At 45.4% G+C, this 22,900-nt stretch overlaps 1 long non-coding RNA gene across 4 annotated transcripts in view; it reads left to right on the top strand.

Moving 5' to 3' along the window:
- LOC132074930 (uncharacterized) overlaps positions 1 to 22,900 on the top strand; it is a 38,208-nt gene extending 15,308 nt beyond the window's left edge. For 2 of the 4 annotated variants that reach the window (XR_009418678.1, XR_009418677.1), the window contains 2 exons: positions 21,105 to 21,872; positions 22,467 to 22,900. This is a non-coding gene — a long non-coding RNA (uncharacterized LOC132074930). Of the gene's footprint in view, positions 1 to 19,306; positions 19,527 to 20,150; positions 20,215 to 20,911; positions 20,988 to 21,104; positions 21,873 to 22,466 lie in introns of those variants that run through there. The other 2 variants (XR_009418675.1, XR_009418676.1) reach the window with 2 other exon arrangements.

The following is a 22,900-nucleotide window of genomic DNA, read 5'->3' as shown; positions in this document are numbered from 1 at the left end:
ATCCAGTTAGGAGTTCTTGGGAGGGGGTTTGCAGGCAGCAGGGTGAGTAAGGGTGTTTATTTGAGGGCTCCCCCCCAAGGCTGTTCAGAAGCCTAGCAGAGGCATTGCCATGTCTTACAGCATACAAGGTCCTCCACTGCACTCACAGGAATGCCATTTAACTTTGCCTTTGTCTAACCCAGGTGCCACCACTAATTAAGGCCACCGCCTGGGAATCGGGATGAAGCTGGAGCCTGAAGGAGCCAGGCACACTCAGGAGAGGGCAAGTAGCTGCCTTGCTGGGATTTGGCCCACATAACTCTGAACTCACACTTTGGTTTTCGTTTTCTTTATTGTAGCTGACCAGAGGCTAACAGGTGATCACGGGGCCCTCCGAGGCAGACTCATTGCAGGTGCAACATGGATTCCCATCACCTATCATCCAAAAGATAAGTCGGGGGCCACGGCCTGGAGATGGGAGAGTAGCAGGTTGGGAATCCCTGGGACAGATTTAAAAATTGGCATGTATGTAAGCATGTCGCCTTATATTGTGTGTACTTACACTCTATGTGGACTTGCACTGTATGCATCAGCTTATATTGTGTGTACTTACACTGTACCACTAATGATCGCAGCTGCCCTGCCCTGGCACATAGTCACAGTTAGGTAGAACAGTTATAACAACTTTACTGTTCATCTGTCTTTCGTGGGATTTTGGGTAGAAAATTTATCAGTCCAGAGTGGGGACAAGTCCTAGCTGTCAGCCACCTGTTGACCCTTCCTGTTGTCTCACAGGTCCTCATGGCTGCTGTTTTCCCCAGGATCTGCCATTTACCTCAAGGAGCGGCAGCCAGAAGATGTGTCAAAGCACCTTCTTCAGCATCTCAGGTAAGGGCCACAGTGAGCATGTAAGTGGAAGGAGTATGTGTGAGAGCACGTGCCTGTGTCTGTCTGCTCGTCTCTATGTGTGTGAGCGCATGCTGACTGGATCTAACCTTGTGTGTGTGACTTTTGCTTTCCAGGTTTTGCAACTCCTTGTTAAATTTAGAATAAAAAATCCCCAGCTGCCTTCCACCCTGGCTGATTTTTTTTTTTGGTCCTGGCCAAGTAAAAACCCAGAAAAATACCACAAGATAGGCTAGAAAAGAACCAAAAAACCAAGGAAAAAAAAACCAATATGGGTGAGAATACCGAGAAAAAAACCCCCAAGATGGGCAAGAAAAAAATGCAGAAAACACCCACAGAAAACCAAGAAAAAAACCCCAGGATGGGCAAGAAGAATCCCAGAAAAACAATGCTACATGGACCAGAAAAAACCCAGGAAAAACCGGAAAAAAATCCGGAAAAAAAAGGGAAAAAAATCCCAAGATGGGCAAGGAAAAAAAAACCCCCCAAAAAAACCACAAGATGGGCAAGGAGAAGATCCACAAAAAACCCAGAAAAATCACAGAAAAACCCCCAAGAAGGGCAAGAAAAAAGCCAGAAAACACCCACAGAAAACCAAGGAAAAAACCCCAAGATGGGTGAGAAAACTCCCAGGAAAAAAAACCAAGATGGACCAGAAAAAACCCTTAAAAAACCAAGGGGAAAAAAAAAAAAAAAAAAAAAAAAAAAACGGAAAAAAACCCAAGGATAGGCAAGAATACTCCAGAAAAAACCTCAGAAAAAATCCGCAAGCTGGGCAAGAAAAAACCCAGAAAAAAACACAAAAAAAACCCCCAAGATGGGCAAGAAGAAATATGGAAAAAACACCCCAAGACTGGCAAGAAAAAACGCCAAGATGGGCAAGAAAAAACTGACGTAAAACCGGCCGCAAAGCGCGACTGTCGTAAAACCAGCCGTAAAGCGCGACTGTCGTAAAATCGGTCGTAAAGCGCGACTGTCGTAAAAGGTGCCGTAAAGCGCGACTGTCGTAAAACCGGCCGTAAAGCGCGACTGTCGTAAAAGGTGCCGTAAAGCGCGACTGTCGTAAAATCGGCCGTAAAGCGCGACTGTCGTAAAAGGTGCCGTAAAGCGCGACTGTCGTAAAAGGTGCCGTAAAGCGCGACTGTCGTAAAAGCTGCCGTAAAGCGCGACTGTCGTAAAAGGTGCCGTAAAGCGCGACTGTCGTAAAACCGGCCGTAAAGCGCGACTGTCGTAAAAGGTGCCGTAAAGCGCGACTGTCGTAAAAGGTGCCGTAAAGCGCGACTGTCGTAAAAGGTGCCGTAAAGCGCGACTGTCGTAAAAGGTGCCGTAAAGCGCGACTGTCGTAAAAGGTGCCGTAAAGCGCGACTGTCGTAAAACCGGCCGTAAAGCGCGACTGTCGTAAAAGGTGCCGTAAAGCGCGACTGTCGTAAAACCGGCCGTAAAGCGCGACTGTCGAAAAAGGTGCCGTAAAGCGCGACTGTCGTAAAAGGTGCCGTAAAGCGCGACTGTCGTAAAACCGGCCGTAAAGCGCGACTGTCGTAAAACCGGCCGTAAAGCGCGACTGTCGTAAAACCGGTCGTAAAGCGCGACTGTCGTAAAAGGTGCCGTAAAGCGCGACTGTCGTAAAAGGTGCCGTAAAGCGCGACTGTCGTAAAAGGTGCCGTAAAGCGCGACTGTCGTAAAAGGTGCCGTAAAGCGCGACTGTCGTAAAACCGGCCGTAAAGCGCGACTGTCGTAAAAGATGCCGTAAAGCGCGACTGTCGTAAAAGGTGCCGTAAAGCGCGACTGTCGTAAAACCGGCCGTAAAGCGCGACTGTCGTAATGACAGCCCTAAAGCGCGACTGTCGTAAAAGGTGCCGTAAAGCGCGACTGTCGTAATGACAGCCGTAAAGCGCGACTGTCGTAAAACCGGCCGTAAAGCGCGACTGTCGTAAAAGGTGCCGTAAAGCGCGACTGTCGTAAAACCGGCCGTAAAGCGCGACTGTCGTAAAAGGTGCCGTAAAGCGCGACTGTCGTAAAAGGTGCCGTAAAGCGCGACTGTCGTAAAACCGGCCGTAAAGCGCGACTGTCGTAAAAGGTGCCGTAAAGCGCGACTGTCGTAAAACCGGCCGTAAAGCGCGACTGTCGTAAAAGGTGCCGTAAAGCGCGACTGTCGTAAAAGGTGCCGTAAAGCGCGACTGTCGTAAAACCGGCCGTAAAGCGCGACTGTCGTAATGACAGCCGTAAAGCGCGACTGTCGTAAAAGGTGCCGTAAAGCGCGACTGTCGTAAAAGGTGCCGTAAAGCGCGACTGTCGTAAAACCGGCCGTAAAGCGCGACTGTCGTAATGACAGCCGTAAAGCGCGACTGTCGTAAAAGGTGCCGTAAAGCGCGACTGTCGTAATGACAGCCGTAAAGCGCGACTGTCGTAAAACCGGCCGTAAAGCGCGACTGTCGTAAAAGGTGCCGTAAAGCGCGACTGTCGTAAAACCGACCGTAAAGCGCGACTGTCGTAAAAGGTGCCGTAAAGCGCGACTGTCGTAAAAGGTGCCGTAAAGCGCGACTGTCGTAAAAGGTGCCGTAAAGCGCGACTGTCGTAAAATCGGCCGTAAAGCGCGACTGTCGTAAAACCGGCCGTAAAGCGCGACTGTCGTAAAAGGTGCCGTAAAGCGCGACTGTCGTAAAACCGACCGTAAAGCGCGACTGTCGTAAAAGGTGCCGTAAAGCGCGACTGTCGTAAAAGGTGCCGTAAAGCGCGACTGTCGTAAAATCGGCCGTAAAGCGCGACTGTCGTAATGACAGCCGTAAAGCGCGACTGTCGTAAAACCGGCCGTAAAGCGCGACTGTCGTAAAACCGGCCGTAAAGCGCGACTGTCGTAAAAGGTGCCGTAAAGCGCGACTGTCGTAAAATCGGCCGTAAAGCGCGACTGTCGTAAAAGGTGCCGTAAAGCGCGACTGTCGTAAAAGGTGCCGTAAAGCGCGACTGTCGTAAAGACAGCCGTAAAGCGCGACTGTCGTAAAACCGGCCGTAAAGCGCGAGTGTCGTAAAATGTGCCGTAAAGCGCGACTGTCGTAAAAGGTGCCGTAAAGCGCGACTGTCGTAAAAGGTGCCGTAAAGCGCGACTGTCGTAAAACCGGCCGTAAAGCGCGACTGTCGTAAAAGGTGCCGTAAAGCGCGACTGTCGTAAAACCGGCCGTAAAGCGCGACTGTCGTAAAAGGTGCCGTAAAGCGCGACTGTCGTAAAAGGTGCCGTAAATCGCGACTGTCGTAAAACCGGCCGTAAAGCGCGACTGTCGTAAAAGGTGCCGTAAAGCGCGACTGTCGTAAAACCGGCCGTAAAGCGCGACTGTCGTAAAAGGTGCCGTAAAGCGCGACTGTCGTAAAAGGTGCCGTAAAGCGCGACTGTCGTAAAACCGGCCGTAAAGCGCGACTGTCGTAAAACCGGCCGTAAAGCGCGAGTGTCGTAAAATGTGCCGTAAAGCGCGACTGTCGTAAAATGTGCCGTAAAGCGCGACTGTCGTAAAAGGTGCCGTAAAGCGCGACTGTCGTAAAACCGGCCGTAAAGCGCGACTGTCGTAAAAGGTGCCGTAAAGCGCGACTGTCGTAAAACCGGCCGTAAAGCGCGACTGTCGTAAAAGGTGCCGTAAAGCGCGACTGTCGTAAAAGGTGCCGTAAAGCGCGACTGTCGTAAAAGGTGCCGTAAAGCGCGACTGTCGTAAAACCGGCCGTAAAGCGCGACTGTCGTAAAACCGGCCGTAAAGCGCGACTGTCGTAAAACCGGTCGTAAAGCGCGACTGTCGTAAAAGGTGCCGTAAAGCGCGACTGTCGTAAAAGGTGCCGTAAAGCGCGACTGTCGTAAAAGGTGCCGTAAAGCGCGACTGTCGTAAAAGGTGCCGTAAAGCGCGACTGTCGTAAAACCGGCCGTAAAGCGCGACTGTCGTAATGACAGCCCTAAAGCGCGACTGTCGTAAAAGGTGCCGTAAAGCGCGACTGTCGTAATGACAGCCGTAAAGCGCGACTGTCGTAAAACCGGCCGTAAAGCGCGACTGTCGTAAAAGGTGCCGTAAAGCGCGACTGTCGTAAAACCGGCCGTAAAGCGCGACTGTCGTAAAAGGTGCCGTAAAGCGCGACTGTCGTAAAAGGTGCCGTAAAGCGCGACTGTCGTAAAACCGGCCGTAAAGCGCGACTGTCGTAAAAGGTGCCGTAAAGCGCGACTGTCGTAAAACCGGCCGTAAAGCGCGACTGTCGTAAAAGGTGCCGTAAAGCGCGACTGTCGTAAAAGGTGCCGTAAAGCGCGACTGTCGTAAAACCGGCCGTAAAGCGCGACTGTCGTAATGACAGCCGTAAAGCGCGACTGTCGTAAAAGGTGCCGTAAAGCGCGACTGTCGTAAAAGGTGCCGTAAAGCGCGACTGTCGTAAAACCGGCCGTAAAGCGCGACTGTCGTAATGACAGCCGTAAAGCGCGACTGTCGTAAAAGGTGCCGTAAAGCGCGACTGTCGTAATGACAGCCGTAAAGCGCGACTGTCGTAAAACCGGCCGTAAAGCGCGACTGTCGTAAAAGGTGCCGTAAAGCGCGACTGTCGTAAAACCGACCGTAAAGCGCGACTGTCGTAAAAGGTGCCGTAAAGCGCGACTGTCGTAAAAGGTGCCGTAAAGCGCGACTGTCGTAAAAGGTGCCGTAAAGCGCGACTGTCGTAAAAGGTGCCGTAAAGCGCGACTGTCGTAAAAGGTGCCGTAAAGCGCGACTGTCGTAAAATCGGCCGTAAAGCGCGACTGTCGTAAAACCGGCCGTAAAGCGCGACTGTCGTAAAAGGTGCCGTAAAGCGCGACTGTCGTAAAACCGACCGTAAAGCGCGACTGTCGTAAAAGGTGCCGTAAAGCGCGACTGTCGTAAAAGGTGCCGTAAAGCGCGACTGTCGTAAAAGGTGCCGTAAAGCGCGACTGTCGTAAAATCGGCCGTAAAGCGCGACTGTCGTAATGACAGCCGTAAAGCGCGACTGTCGTAAAACCGGCCGTAAAGCGCGACTGTCGTAAAACCGGCCGTAAAGCGCGACTGTCGTAAAAGGTGCCGTAAAGCGCGACTGTCGTAAAATCGGCCGTAAAGCGCGACTGTCGTAAAAGGTGCCGTAAAGCGCGACTGTCGTAAAAGGTGCCGTAAAGCGCGACTGTCGTAAAGACAGCCGTAAAGCGCGACTGTCGTAAAACCGGCCGTAAAGCGCGAGTGTCGTAAAATGTGCCGTAAAGCGCGACTGTCGTAAAAGGTGCCGTAAAGCGCGACTGTCGTAAAAGGTGCCGTAAAGCGCGACTGTCGTAAAACCGGCCGTAAAGCGCGACTGTCGTAAAAGGTGCCGTAAAGCGCGACTGTCGTAAAACCGGCCGTAAAGCGCGACTGTCGTAAAACCGGCCGTAAAGCGCGACTGTCGTAAAAGGTGCCGTAAAGCGCGACTGTCGTAAAAGGTGCCGTAAAGCGCGACTGTCGTAAAACCGGCCGTAAAGCGCGACTGTCGTAAAACCGGCCGTAAAGCGCGAGTGTCGTAAAATGTGCCGTAAAGCGCGACTGTCGTAAAATGTGCCGTAAAGCGCGACTGTCGTAAAACCGGCCGTAAAGCGCGAGTGTCGTAAAATGTGCCGTAAAGCGCGACTGTCGTAAAATGTGCCGTAAAGCGCGACTGTCGTAAAAGGTGCCGTAAAGCGCGACTGTCGTAAAACCGGCCGTAAAGCGCGACTGTCGTAAAAGGTGCCGTAAAGCGCGACTGTCGTAAAACCGGCCGTAAAGCGCGACTGTCGTAAAAGGTGCCGTAAAGCGCGACTGTCGTAAAAGGTGCCGTAAAGCGCGACTGTCGTAAAACCGACCGTGAAGCGCGACTGTCGTAAAAGGTGCCGTAAAGCGCGACTGTCGTAAAACCGGCCGTAAAGCGCGACTGTCGTAAAAGGTGCCGTAAAGCGCGACTGTCGTAAAAGGTGCCGTAAAGCGCGACTGTCGTAAAAGGTGCCGTAAAGCGCGACTGTCGTAAAACCGACCGTAAAGCGCGACTGTCGTAAAAGGTGCCGTAAAGCGCGACTGTCGTAAAAGGTGTCGTAAAGCGCGACTGTCGTAAAAGGTGCCGTAAAGCGCGACTGTCGTAAAAGGTGCCGTAAAGCGCGACTGTCGTAAAAGGTGCCGTAAAGCGCGACTGTCGTAAAAGGTGCCGTAAAGCGCGACTGTCGTAAAACCGACCGTGAAGCGCGACTGTCGTAAAAGGTGCCGTAAAGCGCGACTGTCGTAAAAACCGGCCGTAAAGCGCGACTGTCGTAAAAGGTGCCGTAAAGCGCGACTGTCGTAAAAGGTGCCGTAAAGCGCGACTGTCGTAAAAGGTGTCGTAGAGCGCGACTGTCGTAAAAGGTGCCGTAAAGCGCAACTGTCGTAAAACCGGCCGTAAAGCGCGACTGTCGTAAAAGGTGTCGTAAAGCGCGACTGTCGTAAAAGGTGCCGTAAAGCGCGACTGTCGTAAAATCGGCCGTAAAGCGCGACTGTCGTAAAAGGTGCCGTAAAGCGCGACTCTCGTAAAACCGGCCGTAAAGCGCGACTGTCGTAAAAGGTGCCGTAAAGCGCGACTGTCGTAAAACCGGCCGTAAAGCGCGACTGTCGTAAAAGGTGCCGTAAAGCGCGACTGTCGTAAAGACAGCCGTAAAGCGCGACTGTCGTAAAACCGGCCGTAAAGCGCGAGTGTCGTAAAATGTGCCGTAAAGCGCGACTGTCGTAAAAGGTGCCGTAAAGCGCGACTGTCTTAAAAGGTGCCGTAAAGCGCGACTGTCGTAAAAGGTGCCGTAAAGCGCGACTGTCGTAAAGACAGCCGTAAAGCGCGACTGTCGTAAAACCGGCCGTAAAGCGCGAGTGTCGTAAAAGGTGCCGTAAAGCGCGACTGTCGTAAAAGGTGCCGTAAAGCGCGACTGTCGTAAAAGGTGCCGTAAAGCGCGACTGTCGTAAAACCGGCCGTAAAGCGCGACTGTCGTAAAAGGTGCCGTAAAGCGCGACTGTCGTAAAACCGGCCGTAAAGCGCGACTGTCGTAAAAGGTGCCGTAAAGCGCGACTGTCGTAAAAGGTGCCGTAAATCGCGACTGTCGTAAAACCGGCCGTAAAGCGCGACTGTCGTAAAAGGTGCCGTAAAGCGCGACTGTCGTAAAACCGGCCGTAAAGCGCGACTGTCGTAAAAGGTGCCGTAAAGCGCGACTGTCGTAAAAGGTGCCGTAAAGCGCGACTGTCGTAAAACCGGCCGTAAAGCGCGACTGTCGTAAAACCGGCCGTAAAGCGCGAGTGTCGTAAAATGTGCCGTAAAGCGCGACTGTCGTAAAATGTGCCGTAAAGCGCGACTGTCGTAAAAGGTGCCGTAAAGCGCGACTGTCGTAAAACCGGCCGTAAAGCGCGACTGTCGTAAAAGGTGCCGTAAAGCGCGACTGTCGTAAAACCGGCCGTAAAGCGCGACTGTCGTAAAAGGTGCCGTAAAGCGCGACTGTCGTAAAAGGTGCCGTAAAGCGCGACTGTCGTAAAACCGACCGTGAAGCGCGACTGTCGTAAAAGGTGCCGTAAAGCGCGACTGTCGTAAAACCGGCCGTAAAGCGCGACTGTCGTAAAAGGTGCCGTAAAGCGCGACTGTCGTAAAAGGTGCCGTAAAGCGCGACTGTCGTAAAAGGTGCCGTAAAGCGCGACTGTCGTAAAACCGACCGTAAAGCGCGACTGTCGTAAAAGGTGCCGTAAAGCGCGACTGTCGTAAAAGGTGTCGTAAAGCGCGACTGTCGTAAAAGGTGCCGTAAAGCGCGACTGTCGTAAAAGGTGCCGTAAAGCGCGACTGTCGTAAAAGGTGCCGTAAAGCGCGACTGTCGTAAAAGGTGCCGTAAAGCGCGACTGTCGTAAAACCGACCGTGAAGCGCGACTGTCGTAAAAGGTGCCGTAAAGCGCGACTGTCGTAAAAACCGGCCGTAAAGCGCGACTGTCGTAAAAGGTGCCGTAAAGCGCGACTGTCGTAAAAGGTGCCGTAAAGCGCGACTGTCGTAAAAGGTGTCGTAGAGCGCGACTGTCGTAAAAGGTGCCGTAAAGCGCAACTGTCGTAAAACCGGCCGTAAAGCGCGACTGTCGTAAAAGGTGTCGTAAAGCGCGACTGTCGTAAAAGGTGCCGTAAAGCGCGACTGTCGTAAAATCGGCCGTAAAGCGCGACTGTCGTAAAAGGTGCCGTAAAGCGCGACTCTCGTAAAACCGGCCGTAAAGCGCGACTGTCGTAAAAGGTGCCGTAAAGCGCGACTGTCGTAAAACCGGCCGTAAAGCGCGACTGTCGTAAAAGGTGCCGTAAAGCGCGACTGTCGTAAAGACAGCCGTAAAGCGCGACTGTCGTAAAACCGGCCGTAAAGCGCGAGTGTCGTAAAATGTGCCGTAAAGCGCGACTGTCGTAAAAGGTGCCGTAAAGCGCGACTGTCTTAAAAGGTGCCGTAAAGCGCGACTGTCGTAAAAGGTGCCGTAAAGCGCGACTGTCGTAAAGACAGCCGTAAAGCGCGACTGTCGTAAAACCGGCCGTAAAGCGCGACTGTCGTAAAAGGTGCCGTAAAGCGCGACTGTCGTAAAACCGGCCGTAAAGCGCGACTGTCGTAAAAGGTGCCGTAAAGTGCGACTGTCGTAAAGACAGCCGTAAAGCGCGACTGTCGTAAAACCGGCCGTAACGCGCGACTGTCGTAAAAGGCCCTAGGTAGGTTCTACATACAGTTCTAGGTCTAGTTCTAGGTGCGTTCTAGGTATGTTCTAGATGTAGTTCCGTACACTGAATATGGTCTGGGTGTGGTCTGGATTACGTTATAGGTGCATTCTAGACTGCGTTCTAGACTGCGTTCTAGGCATGTTCTGGGTTACGCTCTAAGTTTGTCCTAGAGCGCGTTCTAGGTACGTTCTAGATTGCGTTCTAGGTGTGTTCTAGATTGCGTTCTGGGCATGTTCTAGATTGCGTTCTAGGTGTGTTCTAGATTGCGTTCTAGGTGAGCGCTAGATTGCGTTCTAGGCACGTTCTAGACTCTAAATTGCGTTCTAGATTGCTTTGTATTGGCCTCTAGATTTGCGTTCTAGGTGCATTCTAGACATGTTCTAGACTCTACAAATCGTTGTAGATTGTGTTCTAGGTATGTTCTGGGTTCCGTTCTAGGTACAGTTCTAGGTACGTTCCAGAATGTTATGTTCTGTATATGTACTAGATATGTATTAAGTATGCTTCCGGATATGGTTCTAGGTATGGCTCTATGTTATATAGAATTATGTATAATATATATTAATAATATATAATACACACAATATATAATTCTATATAATCTATATAATACAATATATAAAGTATATATTCTATTTACAAATATTAATTGGTTTCACTCCAAGTATGAATTGAATTTGGCTGCTCAGTCATGCAACAAGCTGGTCCTTCATCTGAATGGATGTGCTTGCTTGAATGCTGGCCAGTGCCTGATGGCTGGAAGGCAAATGAAACTTTCCCTCACAAAACTGTGCAGTGGTATCATGGGTTGACTGGGAAAAAATAATGTATTTTCCTATGCCCGTTTCAGTTACTGTTGATTATTTTCAGATTCAGAATAGAAGCATAAATTGTCAAAGCAAAATACCAGGTGAGAATTCTCTGAGGAAGAAGGAAAAGCCAGGCGTTTTTATAATCCCTAAAAGTTTGTTCTTTAGAAGAATCCAAACATAAACTTAACTCTTGAGCATTTATGTTTATACAATTCATTGTACTCACAGGAAATAACATTAGGAATTGATTACTGCTGGTATCACCCCCTTCATAGCTGTGTGGACTAAGTTGATTCCAGTCATGTACAGAACTTGTGGGATTTTACTTCTTCAATTGTAATTGTTGTCCCAACCTCAATTTGAACCTGAAATGTCACCAGACTATCCTTTTTAGGTTAAAATAGAAAATAAAATATTGGAGCCTTTTGACTTCAGTAGTCTAACTCTGCTGAGTTTCCAGGATCCATCTGTAAATTAGTTTGGCTTTCAGCTTCCACTGTCCATAACGTGTTCACTGTTCATAATTTTAACTTCAGACAGGGAACTGATGTTCAGGCAAAAATGGATGGTTTAACACATAGCTCTAGATATAGCTCTAGATATAGCTCTAGATATATAGAATTAGATATAATATATAATAATAATATATAATATATAAAATATATAATTATATATAACAATAGATATAATATTATCTATAAAGTATATATTCTATATAAGATATATTTCTATGAATACTATATATTTATATACATATTTTCAACTGCTTCTCAGATGAAAATGATTCAAGAACACTCCTCTTTCCAGACCAGTGACAAAATTGGATTTTCAGCAGAACAAAACACGTGTGAGCTCTCAGGTGGGGAGCTCCAGAGTCCTGAGCCCCCAGCTGATTCCAGTGCTGCCTTCTGTCTAATCCCAGCCTGTGTTGGCAACCTGCCCTCCCATTCCAGCAGAAATTCAGAGAGGTGAGCTGGAGTCACTGGGCACAGCACAGTGGCTGGAGCTCATCAGCCTGTTCCATACAGAAACCAGCTCTAGCAGAGTTATTCTGCTCCTGTGGTGTGCTCAGCTGGGCTGAGGTGAATCAGTCTGTTTGAATGGATTGCCTGGGAGCATCATGCAGTAATAGTCTCAAAGTGCATTGTCACCATATCCTTACCTGCTCAAGGAAAATTCCCTGGAGCTTTGAGTGCTAAGAACATGGAGTGCATGGAGGAATGGTTTCCTTCAGGCTCTCTGGTTTCCCAATATGTTTTTGGTGGCGACTGGTTCGTGGAGAGGATGAGAAACAAGTATGATGTTCTGTAGAAGAAGGTTTATTAGTTCTGTTGGTCTCTGACTATATTTCTGTTATTAATCTGTTTTAGTTAGTAATTGGACAGGTCACCTGTGCATAGGACTGGGAGTTGTTATAACTCCTCTAGGTGAGGCTGTAGCATGTTTCTTCAATCCTTGGCATAGAGAGGAGTCAATACCATGTTATTTAATGGAGGCTGAAGAGTGTTTGTGCTCCTAAAATATTTGAGACAAGGAAGATCCTGTCCATAGTGATTTGATAAAGGACAGGGATCCTACCCTTTCTGTCTGTCAGTGCTGACTCACACATGTTTGTTATTTGCACCATACCACTGCCTGTGTAGCTCTTAAGACCCCCTTAGGCATCCAGACACAGTCTGTATCTCAAACAGCCTAAAAATTCAATGATGGGATGAATTCTTTTGGAGACTATTTTTCTCTTATTAGGTTCCTATCTCAAGTGAACAAACTGCTTGATTTACAGCACTGTTGTTTGAGAGGTTCCCTTGTGTAGCTGAAGATTCGTGTAATTGCTACTTTGCAGCAAATAAAAAAAATTTCTCTGGTTCAAACTGCAATTTGACTATTTCTGATGTGTAGAGCCCATTATCAGAGCCTTGATGAGGCGCAGAACAGATTTGGATGAAAATGATGAGATTTGGATGAAATGGCCCTCCATCAGGGCAGGCTACAAAGATCCTCCTCTTTGAGGTATTGGCCCTTTTGATGCATAAAATGCATGAAAATTTGCTTGAAAAGTGCAAGTTGATGAGTAAAAGAGAATTCACAGTAATTGTAGTGAAATGAAAAAAGAAAACAGGCAAAAGCATTGGAAAGAATATGTTTAATTGCATGTAATTACTTGATGTGGGTTTCAGTCAGGGAAAAAAGGAAAAAGGAACATGCTAAATAGCGCTGGTGTGGCAATTACTCTTTGATGATTTTCTCAAATGACTGAACTTTGTGTATTATTAAAAAAAATAAAGATACAGCAACAACAAAAACAAAAAAAAAACCCAACCAGGAAAACCACACACACTACTTTATGTTGTAAGAACTTTGCTGTATCAGTCAAAATGCTCTGCCACCTCATGATTTTTGCATGTGTAGACAAAATGAACTTTGTTTCCTGGTAATGCTGTGTCAACATGCTAGGTGGGATGCAAGTTTAATAGTTTTAACTATCAGGGTGTGAGTAAAACATTGCCTGGGTTATCTGATAGCCTAAGCACTTTGAGATGGAGCTTCTCAGTTGAACAATTTTTTGACATGCCAGGTTTGCTGACAAACAAATCTGAACAAGTTGCAGTCTGGTGAAATAAAAATACAAGAGAAGCAGAAATAGAGGTCCAATAGAGGTGGGACAAGGTTCCTAGCACTAATTCAAATGGTTTTGTCTCTAAACAAGTAATCAGACTGTGGTGGTGTTTGAGGGTCCCCAGGACAAGGGAAGAAATGACATCTGATAATGCCTCATCTTCCCTGAGGAGGCTTCCAGTAAGGAAAGGACAAATGCGGGAGTCTGGGGCTTCCCTTCTGGGAAATTGAAAATCGAGGAAGAAAACTAGATAGGGACAAAGAAAACTGATGCTATCCTTCTGATAACAGAACTGAACTCATAAATGAATTTAGGACTGGTCCTCAGCATCTTTTAGGATTCTGTCAATGCACCTGTGACTGAGACTGGCAGTGATTTTCCCAGGTACAAAAATACAACTTCATTTCAATGTGAAGGATCAGTCAAGGTCCAGCTGTATTTTGCTTGGAAAAAAATTCTGCCTGCTATATCTGCACCAGAACAGGCTTATTGGTGGAATTCTTTTCTGCAGATGTGGCAATTTTTGGGGGGGCTGTTTTTGGTCCTAATCTGGATTATTTCTTCTGGTTTTTGTGATAACTTTCACAGATAGGCAGGTAACTGGTAGTATTCTCCCAGTCTAAGTAGGTTTCTAGGAAAATGGAGTAGTAATAAAAAAGTAGGCATAGCAAGCTAAAGAAAGAAAAGACCTGTGCTGCATCTTTGTAGCCTTTTTTTTTATTTCACTGTGATGGAACACCACTCAGCTGAGTAGGGAAATATTGTCCAGTTCAGACTGTAATTGAGTAGAATCTGACTTATTTGGGGCTGAACACAAAAGTGAGGATAAATCAAGGAATTAACAAGACCGAGAGAACAGACTCTACTTTCCAAATCCCAGAGTGCCAGTGCTGGAAAGTTTATTGTAATGGAATTTCAAGCCAGGATTTCCAGGCTCAGGAGGTTTAGTTATTTTGGATGCATTTCAGATCAGCAGTGCCTGCTTGGCATGCTGTCTGCTCCTGTTGCAGCATTTAGTTTTGTGACAGGTTCTGTGTGAGAAACAAGAATGGCCCATATCAGCACACCTTGGCAGCTTTATTTCAGCTGTAGCATTTTCAAGGAGAAGTTCCACAGCTGTTATTCCTTGTAACCCTGGGCCGGTGTCTTTGCTTGAAATGGTTGAAAAGGACGTGCAAACTGAAGGCTCTTCCCCATAGAAAGGTGTCAGCTCAGCTGCTCTCGCTCCCAACGTGTGCAGAGTTACAAACACAGAGCCCTGGGGCAGCAATGCCATCAGCTGGCAGTTCAGCAGTTATAATTTACCACAGGGGATGGAATGGTTTTTTTGTGAGGGTTATCTTAGCAAGGCGCTCACTGGGGGACCCATCTGTTTCTGCTCATGTGCTTCCAAGGGTGACGTTTGCTAGCAGGGCCAAAAACCCCCCGGGAAACTGCATGTGAGCACAGTTCTCAGGCGTAACCCATTGTAACTACATTTCCTCCTGTCTGTGATCTGCAGAACTCATCTGATAGGGAGTTTCTTTCCCAGTACTTTGGGTGAGTAGACTCACTAAATCCTGCTTCCTCTGTTTCTGCACTAGGGTTCATCCAGCACTGAGTACTGTGGGAATGTGTAAAATCAGAGGGGTTTGGGAAAGCTGCAAAAGGCAGGCCTCAGAGACAGCAGAACTGTGATCAGAGCTGAGCAGCAGCCATGAGATTGGTCAGCAGAAAAACTATTTAAACTGTGGAAAAGCAAGGACAAATAGAACAATGGTCTGTGTATTAACACTTGCCTAGAATGACTCCCTAAGCTACAGAAAGTTTATCTAGCAAGATATTAGGAAGTTCTAGGCTTAATACTGGAGCTCTGTGCATTGTGTTTAAGGCTCACAAGCAGGTATTGTATTTGAAATAAGCAAGCATTGTTTAACCAAAGGTACCTGTGCTTACAGTGGTTGGATAGAGCTACTGTCAATGTGCTTTTGCTTTGTGTGATTGGGCAAAAAACTGATAAAGTGAGTTGTGACATTGAGTTCTTGGTCTGCTGCCTGGGATATGAGCTGGTGGCATCTTCCCATTGCCGTAACCATGGAATGAGGCTGATGCTGGAAAATCAAACGGCTCAAGGCAGTTCCCAGCAGCCCTGCCCTGTTTGTGATTTGTGCACAGACCCCTGCCAGTGTCAAGTACTTGGCACAGAGCTATGGTGAGAGGCACTGTGAAACTCCTGATCTCCTGCCTTCCTGCTTCCTCCCCATTTCCCTGATCCCTGAAAGCGTTTAGCCATGACAGCACTTCTCTTCACTTTAGCCATGACAGCACTGCACTTCATGTTCTAACAAGTGTTGGTTGCACAGAGGTAGTGCTGAAACTGTTGATGGTGCTGTTATTAGATGACCCCTGACACTCACCAACTAACTGAGAAACTGGAGACCATGAATTTCCCATTTCTCCTGAAATCACTTTCTTTCAGAAACTGCTGCACAGTCTTCCACACAACGCATTACTTAAAGGCAGAGATGAGAATTCAGGGAGTGGGGTCTGACTTCCAGCTGAGGTAATTGTGCAAGGCTACTGCCAGGGAAGAAGCGAGGCAATCCTGACTGGATTGAAAGCTGCCTCACTGTGAGCAACCCCTGAACCTGGAGAGAACATCTGAGTGCTTGTTAGGCTGCTGAGAGGTGGGTCTGACAGCTGCTCCTTGTGTGCATAAAGACACAGAAAGCACACAGTCCTGAGGAAGGGAAAGTTGGATGTTAATTGGCTCCGAGTGACTTCTGGTGCCAGGAATGCTCAGTACGGGATGATGCTGGGGATGTAAATGGCAGGAGAGAATTAATTGCATATTGTGAGTGAGGAAGGACTATGGTGCTCAGAAATGAGTTTAGCTTGTTTTGTTGGTTTTCTGGTAATTTTTCTAATTTGGGTTAATTTTGTGGTAGTGATTATGCCTAAATATTGTTCTAAGTCTGAAATTAGTACTGTGGTTATCTGTTGAAAAAGTTCTTAGTCTCTTATCAGGTTTTTTTTTGTATATATATATTTGTATATATTTATTTAATTTAAATAAATATAAGTAAAAAAATATGATACAGAAAATATATATCTATTATTATATTAGAAGGTATTCTCTCTAATATATATAATATCTATGAATAAAATAAATAAAAATATCCATATAAATATCATTAAATTTTGAAAAATAAATTTACTTTCTAAATTTTAAATCTGGTTCAAATAAAGGGGTGTCCTTGGTTTTTATTTGGTTAGAGGCAGGAGTTTTATTTTAAATAATATAAGTAATATAGAAATGTGGATCTTAAGATAGAAATATATAATAAATATATAAAGAGAAATTGCTAAAGTATGAATATAAATTTATATATAAATATATGTAAGTAATAGGAAGAGTTGTAGTATAGAATATAAATAACATTATATGGGAATATAAATATAAAAATATGTAAATATAGTTTAAAAGAAAGGGAATGTTTTGGCTTTTATTTAAGTAGAGGCAGGGGTTTTATTTTGAATATTATAAGTGTTAGAGAAGTAAAAATCTTGACGCAGAAATATTTAATCAATGCATAAAAATATGTATAAAAATATATAAATATCTACTCGCATCAGATGTAATATAGAATATAAATTTATTTATAACTTGACATTGGTAAAGATAAATGTATAAGTAAGCAATAGACATTAATATACATTATAAATACAAATATGAATATAAAAATCAGACATAAGGATAAAACATATTTAAATATTTTTTAAAAGAAAGGGTTGGGGTCTTTTTTATTATTGGGTTAGAGGCAGGGTTTTTATTTTAAATAATATGAATGTAGATATTATTGTTATATATTTCTAAATATTGAGATATAAAATCAAGATATAAATATATATATATAAACACAAAATTTAAGTAAATATAAATAATAGGAAGAGATGTAATGGAGAATACAAATAAGAGTATACATTAGTATACATTTTAAATGTAAAAGTGAATATGAACCTGAAAAACAGAATTTTAAAAAATATTTAAATACAGTTGAGAAGACTGAGGTTCTTTTTGGCTTTAATGTGGGTAGAGGCAGGGGTTTTATTTTAAATAATGTAAGTGTTACAGATGTAAAAATCCTAACACAGAAAGATATAATAAATATATAAAGATATGAATAAAAGTATATAAAAATATAAGTAATAGGAACACATGTAACATAGAATATAAATTTATAAATAAATCCCTAAATATAAATGCAAAATCGATCATACATCAGTAAACATTTTAAATATAAATTTGAATTTGTTTTTTTAAAAAAATTAAATACAGTTGAGATGAAAGGGGGTTTTATTTGCCATGTATGGGGTAGAGGCAGGGGTTTTATTTTGAGTACTGTGAGTGTTACAGAAGTAAAAATCCTAACAGAAATATATACTTACTATGTAAAAATATGTATAAACATATAAAAATAAATTTAAGTTTTAGGGATATATGCAATATGGAATAGAAATGTATTCATAAAAACAAATGTATAAATGGACAGTGTACATCAATATACATTGTAAATAGAAATGTGAATATTAATATTAATGTGAAAAAAATATTTTTTTAAATATTTAATTTTTTTTTTAAATAAATTGTTGAGGTTTTGTTTTGTTTTGTTCTATTAGATTAGAGGCAGAAGTTTTTTTTTTCCTCTTCCCGGTTGTTTTGGGGCATTTATTTCAGAGCAGTTTTCAGCGGGGATCGCCCCTGTTCTTTTTTGCCGTCTTCGCTGCCCGCAGCCCCGAGGCGCGCTGCGCCCCCGGCTGGGGCGGGCGGCAGTGCTGCCGCCTTGTGGACAGAGCGCGGTACTGCAGCCCTGCGCCGAGAGGCCGCCACCTTGGGAGTGGCGCGTCGCGGATGTCGCGGACTTTTGGTTGACCTTCTCAACAGGGCGGCGAAAAGGGCGGGGAAGTGGAGGACCGGGGTGGGTGTCACTGGACTGCCTGCATGGAATACCGACCCCGGCGCGGCCCCGGTGGTATTTTCTGTGACGTTTCAAGTGTACCCGACACATGCTGTGGTCTCAGCGGCGCCGCGGGCGGGCGTATTTCGGCGGGTTTGTGACAGGCATGTGGGGAAACGCCTCGCTGTGCCGGGGTCCTCTGACAGCCGCTTTCCCGCCCTGAGGGAGCCGAGCCGGGCCGAATAGTTCCGAAGAGCCGAAGAGCCGAGTGTGGGCGAAAACAGCCGAGTTTCCCCGAAGAGCCGAGTGTAGCCGAAAACAGCCGAGTTTCACCGAAGAGCCGAGTGTGGCCGAAAATAGCCGAGTTTCACCGAAGAGCCGAGTGTGGCCGAACACAGCCGACTTGAGACGAAGAGCCGAGTGTAGCCGAACACAGCCGACTTGAGACGAAGAGCCGATGATAGCCGAGTGTAACCGATAGCCGACTGTAGCCGACATTGGCCGCATTTAGACAAAGAGCCGAATATGACCGACTTTAGCCCAACCGGGCCGAGTTCAGCCGAAGAGCCGGAAAAGCCGAATTTAGACGAAAAGCCGAACCGAAACGATTTTAGACCTAAGCCGCACCAAGCCTAATTTAGCCGAGTTTATTTAAACAGAACCGAACGACGCCGCAGCACTCTGCCTGCAGAGCGCCGGTGCAGACGGCAGGGGGCGGTGTATAAAGCGAGTATAAAATATCAACTGTATATAAGAAGGAATAAAAAGCTCTGTGTCATGTGCAGCAGTAGAAAATTTCAGGCTCCCAGGGAATAAATAGTTTTCTTTCAATCATTATAGTTTTGGGGTTTTTTTTACTCCCAGGTAGCCTGAAAGTTACTACTGCTGCTTTTTGATTCTAAAGCTAGGAAGGAAAACCAAGATTACAAATACAAGAAAAAGAAAGGGAAAGGGAAAGGGAAAGGGAAGGGGAAAAAAAGGAAAGGAAAGGAAAGAAAGCAGGAGAGCAGAAGGGAAGGGAAGGGAAAGGGGTGAAAAACAGCGTTAAAAAAAGAAAAAGAGTTGGAGGGGAAAAGAGAGGGCATTCGGGAGGAGCGGTCCTGCCTCAGGTCCTTCCCCGCCCTGGGGCGAAGGACCCGTTTGATGCCCGGGAGGGACTGCAGCTCCCGGTGGCGGGGGACGGAGCCGTGGCTGTCAGCCCGAGACTCCAACTCCCGGCAGGCCCTGCTGCCGGCGCGGCGTGTGACGCAACGGCTATCGCGGCACATGAGTGGCTACCAGCCCGAGACTCCAACTCCCGGCAGGCCCTGCTGGCGGCGCGACGTGTGCCGCAACGGCCGACGCTGCCCGGGATTGTTCTCTAAATCGGCAGTAAATACAGCTGAGTAAAATTAGCTTGGTTTTCTTCCTTCTTTTTTAACTGAATTGTTTTTATTAAAAATACTATTTGAATATGTAGAAAAAGTGGGGATGTCCTGTACTATATCCTAGCTTTTCTTGTTTATAGGGTGCTCAGAAAACATGCGTCCCTTAGAGTCCCTCAGAAAGGTTCTCAGTGCGATCTCTACCAAGGTAAGTATTTACTAATAAGTGATCCCTTTAGATATTTGCCTGTGTACCTTTTCCTGTAATTCAGAGCTTGCGTTCTGTGGGTTTTATGATAAACCTGTAAAATATGTAAGAATGCTTTTGCAAGTCTGAATCGTTGAAGGCAGCAGTAAGTGGATTTAGAGCCTGTTCTTGACCAGACAACGGGAAAAAGTGTGACTTTGATGCTGAACTTGTTTTTTTCATTTTTCATTTGACTTGTCTGGAATGATTTAGGAATAGAGAGAGCTAGAAAAAGAGAGAAATAGAATTGATTATGGAGCACTCCTCAAATGCTCACCACGATTCAGTGTAGAGCCGAAGTGAAGGGTGATGGAACAGAGCTCTGTGCTTTAGAAGGAAATAAATTTAAACCTGACCTCCGCACAGAGTCTCACTAACTTCTTTTGTTTTAAAATACAAAATATTATTAGGAAGTGTTGGAAGTTAGTGTTTTGGGAAAGAAACGGCAGTTCCACAGAACATTCCATTTAACAGAGGCTCTGGGAACGATTCATGTTGTAACTGCTGTCACTGCAATCAGTTGGTGGTTCAGCCTTGAAATGTGCACTTGCCCTTCTATAAAGCACTGTTTTGTTTGCCTTTCAGTGCTATGAGTCTTGATAAATTGGAGAAGAGCCCAAGAGAAATTTTTCATCCCTTGATATAAAAGGTAGGAAGTGACTTTTTTTGGTTTGGTTCTTTTTCTTTATTATTTCCTGGAAATAAAAGTAATTAAGTATAGGTACTACTGGTTTGTTTCTTCCAGTAGCAGATGATAACAATAGCAGTAGTAATAGTAAAAATAATAATAGAAATAATAATAATAGCAATGTAATACTACCTAAACTGTCTTTATCCATTGAACTGGCCATTTCAAATCAAAACTTCTAAACACAAATCAAACCATCATCCTCGTAGAATCTTTCACAGCAGTGGGCTATAGATCCTGGTTTTGTTGACAGGATTTATTGGTTCTGGAATAGCAAGAGGGAAGTACAAGCCTAACTACTTCTAGCTCACAGACCCATCCAGTGAATACTGCTTTGTGTTTTGGTGGGCTTGTGATGACTTTGAAATCAATTGCTCATTCCAGTAAAAAAAATTAATGTTTTTTTGAACCTGACAGCAGAAATAACTTTAGGCACCAACTTAATAATAACAGATCACCAATTTAAGTTCATAATTTTATGCTGTACTATCAAAGTTTAAAGGTAAATTTTTACTTATTAGGAGATGGTATAAAGTGTATGTTCCAATGTGTTGGATGTATGCAAAGGTACATACGTACCCGAAAGTCCTTAGAGGAAACAAATTTTTACGTCTGCTGTTTGATTGTTTATCATACAATATTTGGTTTTATTTCCCAGGGATCGGTGAATTTTAACTTTGGAGTCCTCTGTGCTAAGGATGCTCAGCCTACAGATGATGAAATGTTCAGTAATGGTGAGTTTTTCACCTTCTCTTTAATTGCTATGCTGATCTGAATAAGAAAAAAACAAAAGCAAGAGAAAAAAAAAGGATGGTTTATTATTTTTTACGCTGTTATGTTTGTTTCCTCAGTATTTGCTGCAGCTCTGCGAACCCAAGCTTTGGGTTCCTTCTGTCCCACTGGGAGTTGCCCAGTTTGGTTGCATCTGGTGAAATTCACCCTGAGACCTTACAGAGCTAGCTCAAACTACGTGAGAGCCATTTGCAGTTCTCTCCAGACACCTGGAGAATGGGTGATGTTTCTGAGGGTCTGGCAAGTATACTTGTATCAAAACTCAGTCTGTGAAATTTCTGGGGAAAACCCTTCTGTGTCCTGAAGGGTTCAAACTCTGGTGAGGATCCAGTTATCAGGTGCTCACCTGGATGGTTCCAGCTCTTAAAGTGAACACTTGTACTCTTACCCTGTAGTTTACATCTATTGTATTTTTGTTATTTTGCAAGATTTTACGGCTTTGCAAAATATTGTGCGTTTCACTCTTTGGAACCTCTCAGATGGTTCTTTGGTGCAGCACCACCTCATGGGACACTTGGCTGCCGTCCTGAAGGGGTTGGTCGCTAGAATTGTAAATCCTGGAGAGTTTGTAAGTCTTCTGTCCCCAGGGAGGTACCATGCTTTGTTTACTTTTGTTCTGTTTGTTAGGCGCTGCTTCTCATTGGAAGTATGAATTTCAAACTACCCTGTTCTTATTTTAACTGTTTTCCTGGTTCTCTCCCTACGGCAGGGAAAGACTCTCGTATCCTTGTCGTCGGGCTCGGTGCTGTCCAAGAAGATGCAGAGACTAAAAAAATCATAAGAAGCAAAATATGACTGCAGGGAAAACAAGCTGGAGAGAACAAAAGGTGATATTGTTATCCTTACCCTGTATTAGAAACATCCGCTGTGCTTTGATGCTGGCAGCTGCCAGGGGCTTGTTAGCTCTTTGTAGGCAGGTGTAGGTGTTCACTTGTAGGTTTTTTCTCTGGACAAGTCAATTCAAACTTTGCTAAGCTTATATTTGCAAATTACTCTCTAGCACAGTCCAGCATGACATTTTTGAATGTTGTAAAAATACCATGTTACTTGGAAATTGCTAATGATGAGAAGCTTTAGGGAAAAATAAGATGTCAGGGTTGGGAGATGTGAGAAGAATTTTGAGGGGATGTTAGACTGAAATAAAGCACACTTGAAGCTGGACTGGCACGCTGGCAGATCCCCTATTAAACAGTAGCGCTGAGATTAGCCTGGGGGTTGCCCATTGTTTCTGTAGAAATCAATGTTTTCTGGTCTTCAGAGGTAAGCTGCTTTGAAAAGCTGGAAGGCACAGCATAGTGACAATCCGTGTGCTTCGCATTAAAAATAGATTTCAGAAGGGTCCTAGGCTTTTGTCTTTTCCTAGAAGTCGATGTAATCCTATTGAGGAGTTTTTAATTCTGTGCTGCCATGTCATCGATCAGGGCCCTGTCGTACTAATCATCATACAGATGCAAAACAAAAAATCAGACCCTGTCCCGACCACTTAGAGCCCAGAACACGATTTCCTCAGGCTGCCATTTGTGTGCCATCGGTACTCACCACGGAAGCGAGCTGGGGATTGTTGCACCCGTTGGGAACAAACCGCTTCTCGTCACACAGAAATGGAATTGGGACGACGCCTCAGCCAGCCTCTCTCTCCTGAATCTGCAGCAGAGCAGTTCCAGTCCATGCGGGCAATCCAGTTCCTGACGATCTGAGCGCACGGAGCAGCGCTCAGCTGCTGTGGGGGGCTCAGGGAGGGCAGAGTGTGCATTGTCATCTTCCTGAACCTACAGACGCGAATCAAAGTGAGAAGCCACAGGGTGGAAATCAGTCGCATATATGCTAAATAAAACTTGCAGGTTTTTTTTAAGAA

Source organism: Ammospiza nelsoni, chromosome 6, assembly GCF_027579445.1.
Source record: "Ammospiza nelsoni isolate bAmmNel1 chromosome 6, bAmmNel1.pri, whole genome shotgun sequence".
NCBI lineage: Eukaryota > Metazoa > Chordata > Aves > Passeriformes > Passerellidae > Ammospiza > Ammospiza nelsoni.
Note: the sequence above shows the minus strand (reverse complement) of the source record. Positions and strands in the feature narration are given on the sequence as shown.